The following is a 5,000-nucleotide window of genomic DNA, read 5'->3' on the forward strand; positions in this document are numbered from 1 at the left end:
TGCCTTAACCTAACCTATATCGTGCCTTAACCTAACCTATATCGTGCCTTAACCTAACCTAATTTGTGCCTTAACCTAACCTAATTTGTGCCTTAACCTAACCTAATTTGTGCCTTAACCTAACCTAATTTGTGCCTTAACCTAACCTAATTTGTGCCTTAACCTAACCTAATTTGTGCCTTAACCTAACCTAATTTGTGCCTTAACCTAACCTAATTTGTGCCGTAACCTAACCTAATTTGTGCCGTAACGTAACCCATGTTGTGCCGTAACGTAACCCATGTTGTGCCGTAACGTAACCCATGTTGTGCCGTAACGTAACCCATGTTGTGCCGTAACGTAACCCATGTTGTGCCGTAACGTAACCCATGTTGTGCCGTAACGTAACCCATGTTGTGCCGTAACGTAACCCATGTTGTGCCTTAACCTAACCCATGTTGTGCCTTAACCTAACCCATGTTGTGCCTTAACCTAACCCATGTTGTGCCTTAACCTAACCCATGTTGTGCCTTAACCTAACCCATGTTGTGCCTTAACCTAACCCATGTTGTGCCTTAACCTAACCCACGTTGTGCCTTAACCTAACCTACGTTGTGCCTTAACCTAACCCATGTTGTGCCTTAACCTAACCCATGTTGTGCCTTAACCTAACCCATGTTGTGCCTTAACCTAACCCATGTTGTGCCTTAACCTAACCCATGTTGTGCCTTAACCTAACCCATGTTGTGCCTTAACCTAACCCATGTTGTGCCTTAACCTAACCCATGGTGTGCCTTAACCTAACCCATGTTGTGCCTTAACCTAACCCATGTTGTGCCTTAACCTAACCCACGTTGTGCCTTAACCTAACCCACGTTGTGCCTTAACCTAACCCACGTTGTGCCTTAACCTAACCCACGTTGTGCCTTAACCTAACCTACGTTGTGCCTTAACCTAACCCATGTTGTGCCTTAACCTAACCCATGTTGTGCCTTAACCTAACCCATGTTGTGCCTTAACCTAACCCATGTTGTGCCTTAACCTAACCCATGTTGTGCCTTAACCTAACCCATGGTGTGCCTTAACCTAACCCATGGTGTGCCTTAACCTAACCCATGGTGTGCCTTAACCTAACCCATGTTGTGCCTTAACCTAACCCATGTTGTGCCTTAACCTAACCCATGTTGTGCCTTAACCTAACCCATGTTGTGCCTTAACCTAACCCATGTTGTGCCTTAACCTAACCCATGTTGTGCCTTAACCTAACCCATGTTGTGCCTTAACCTAACCCATGTTGTGCCTTAACCTAACCCATGTTGTGCCTTAACCTAACCCATGTTGTGCCTTAACCTAACCCATGTTGTGCCTTAACCTAACCCATGTTGTGCCTTAACCTAACCCATGTTGTGCCTTAACCTAACCCATGTTGTGCCTTAACCTAACCCATGTTGTGCCTTAACCTAACCCATGTTGTGCCTTAACCTAACCCATGTTGTGCCTTAACCTAACCCATGTTGTGCCTTAACCTAACCCATGTTGTGCCTTAACCTAACCCATGTTGTGCCTTAACCTAACCCATGTTGTGCCTTAACCTAACCCATGTTGTGCCTTAACCTAACCCATGTTGTGCCTTAACCTAACCCATGTTGTGCCTTAACCTAACCCATGTTGTGCCTTAACCTAACCCATGTTGTGCCTTAACCTAACCCATGTTGTGCCTTAACCTAACCCATGTTGTGCCTTAACCTAACCCATGTTGTGCCTTAACCTAACCCATGTTGTGCCTTAACCTAACCCATGTTGTGCCTTAACCTAACCCATGTTGTGCCTTAACCTAACCCATGTTGTGCCTTAACCTAACCCATGTTGTGCCTTAACCTAACCCATGTTGTGCCTTAACCTAACCCATGTTGTGCCTTAACCTAACCCATGTTGTGCCTTAACCTAACCCATGTTGTGCCTTAACCTAACCCATGTTGTGCCTTAACCTAACCCATGTTGTGCCTTAACGTAACCCATGTTGTGCCTTAACGTAACCCATGTTGTGCCTTAACCTAACCTATAATGTGCCTTAACCTAACCTAAAGTGCGCCGTAACCTAAACTATATTGCGCCTTAACCTGACGCACGTTGTCGCTGAACCTGCTCTGTAATTGTTATGCAACCCGTTAAAGTAGTGTAGTGTTGCCTAACCGCAACCCTCGCAATATAGTTCGCTACTCGCACTGCCCGGTCCCCTGTGTATCGCGTCATGTTAAACACCTTGCAGGTGTTGCTGACTTTCCACATGCTCCTGCTATACACTGTAGTGTGGATAGCAGCAGGACGTACATGCCCCCCCCCCTTCCCCCCTGCCTTCGCAAGCTGGTCGGTGAGAAGTTTGCATGTTCAATGCCCTTCGCATGCCGACGTACTCAGCCTACGTTGTGGTACGGCCTGTCACCTGTCCGCCGATGTACGCAAAACCCACAAACTGTACTGCACATTGCTCCGTATGTACTGAATGATACATCGTGGCCCATGTGACCGTATGACGACAGCGCCTAGCAACGGCGGACCATACAGTCCAAATATTGTGCACGCAGCTACGTGTCGTCTCCCTATAAGAGCTGGATTGCAGTGTGGTACGCCATACAGACGTGTGGGAGGAACGGACGCCCTGGATGGCGATCAGCATGAGCAGTCTGTTGATGTAGTGGAGCGTGTATTCGGACGTAGTCGTCTCTTCTCACACACCGTGATAGCATGTTGCACCGCGTTCCACATCTGCGACATGCTGCAGAGGCGGGCTGACAGTCGTTCGCGCAATGGACACCGCATACGTACGGGGTCTACCTTCCACGTGTTCTCTAGGCGTGCACATGTTGTTGCGTCTATGTGGGCAGACGTAGTGTGTTGTGACACCTGACACAGGCATGCAATACTCGTTGCAAATGGCGATGGACGTGTACGTTTGCTGGTGACGTTACGCAAATGAACAACCGGTAACCCGTTGTGGTGCGGTTGTTCTCGCTAGAGGTGAATCAGTGTTGGCGACGATCGGTCGAGCTATTAACCGGTTGTTTCAGGGATACCCACCATGCCCACGAACGTGAAAGGGGACCCACCATGCCCACGAACGTGAAAGGGGATCTGGGTGTGAGGCGATACGCGGCGGTGGCTGGGTGGGACCGTCCCCGGCCGGTGAGGGGGGGCCGCCCGGCGTGCTGGCAGCGCGGTGCGTGGGCGCACGCGCTACAGCCGGCTGGTGGGGGCGGCCGGTGGCAGGCGCGCCGGCCGACGGACGCGGCAGGCGGCGCAGCTGCGCGCCGGCGCCCCCTGCTCGCGGCGCCTTGCGGCCAAAGTAGGTCCTCGCGGGCCCGGTGCGAAGCGCGGTGGCCATCTGCAGTGTGCTGGTCCGATTGAGGACTTTGTGCGCTGAGGATGCGCCGCCGCCCGGCGCTCGGCGCCGCGACGCCGTCTGCTGCTCGGTCGCCCCAGCGGTTCTCGCAGGTGGTTTGTATCGCAGCTGTGCGGACGTGTTGGCGCGTGCGCTGTGCTGGGAGAGTTCGCTTCGGCACCCAAGTAGGGCTTTTGTCCTTCTGTGGCGCTGGCGTTGGAGCTGCCGGTCACCGTAGGTGGCGCGTGTTGTCTCCCGCCGGCAATGCCACGACAGCACGCTCCCGGGCCTCTGTCGGCAGCGGCAAGCTCAGTTGGGAGCACGGGTGGTCGCACCTAAAGCGTCTACTCGCCTAACTCCGGGCGATTGCGCCTCTCTCGAACCCGACCAAGTACTTAGGACGGCGCTGCGCGCCGCCGGGACCTGAGAGGGTTTCGAGGTGTGTTGTGCAGGGGAGCTCAGCCTCCTCCTGTTTGCAGAATAATTGAGCGGACGCTTGCGTGTTCGCGCGGGCCCCCGGGACACACTCCCGGGCGGCCGGCTGCTCAGCTCTAGTTGACGCAGCTCCCTGGTTGATCCTGCCAGTAGTCATATGCTTGTCTCAAAGATTAAGCCATGCATGTCTCAGTACAAGCCGCATTAAGGTGAAACCGCGAATGGCTCATTAAATCAGTTATGGTTCCTTAGATCGTACCCACGTTACTTGGATAACTGTGGTAATTCTAGAGCTAATACATGCAAACAGAGTCCCGACCAGAGATGGAAGGGACGCTTTTATTAGATCAAAACCAATCGGTCGGCTCGTCCGGTCCGTTTGCCTTGGTGACTCTGAATAACTTAGGGCTGATCGCACGGTCCTCGTACCGGCGACGCATCTTTCAAATGTCTGCCTTATCAACTGTCGATGGTAGGTTCTGCGCCTACCATGGTTGTAACGGGTAACGGGGAATCAGGGTTCGATTCCGGAGAGGGAGCCTGAGAAACGGCTACCACATCCAAGGAAGGCAGCAGGCGCGCAAATTACCCACTCCCGGCACGGGGAGGTAGTGACGAAAAATAACGATACGGGACTCATCCGAGGCCCCGTAATCGGAATGAGTACACTTTAAATCCTTTAACGAGTATCTATTGGAGGGCAAGTCTGGTGCCAGCAGCCGCGGTAATTCCAGCTCCAATAGCGTATATTAAAGTTGTTGCGGTTAAAAAGCTCGTAGTTGGATTTGTGTCCCACGCTGTTGGTTCACCGCCCGTCGGTGTTTAACTGGCATGTATCGTGGGACGTCCTGCCGGTGGGGCGAGCCGAAGGTGTGCGACCGCCTCGTGCGTGCTCGTGCGTCCCGAGGCGGACCCCGTTGAAATCCTACCAGGGTGCTCTTTATTGAGTGTCTCGGTGGGCCGGCACGTTTACTTTGAACAAATTAGAGTGCTTAAAGCAGGCAAGCCCGCCTGAATACTGTGTGCATGGAATAATGGAATAGGACCTCGGTTCTATTTTGTTGGTTTTCGGAACCCGAGGTAATGATTAATAGGGACAGGCGGGGGCATTCGTATTGCGACGTTAGAGGTGAAATTCTTGGATCGTCGCAAGACGAACAGAAGCGAAAGCATTTGCCAAGTATGTTTTCATTAATCAAGAACGAAA

At 52.2% G+C, this 5,000-nt stretch overlaps 1 non-coding gene across 1 annotated transcript in view; it reads left to right on the forward strand.

The window, feature by feature from the left end:
* The first annotated feature begins 3,923 nt into the window (after positions 1-3,923).
* LOC126429706 (small subunit ribosomal RNA) overlaps positions 3,924-5,000 on the forward strand; it is a 1,909-nt gene continuing 832 nt past the window's right edge. The window contains exon 1 of the ribosomal RNA XR_007576989.1: positions 3,924-5,000. This exon is cut by the window's right edge and continues 832 nt beyond it. This is a non-coding gene — a ribosomal RNA (small subunit ribosomal RNA).

The sequence above is a fragment of the Schistocerca serialis genome, unplaced genomic scaffold, assembly GCF_023864345.2.
Source record: "Schistocerca serialis cubense isolate TAMUIC-IGC-003099 unplaced genomic scaffold, iqSchSeri2.2 HiC_scaffold_1029, whole genome shotgun sequence".
NCBI classification, from domain to species: domain Eukaryota; kingdom Metazoa; phylum Arthropoda; class Insecta; order Orthoptera; family Acrididae; genus Schistocerca; species Schistocerca serialis.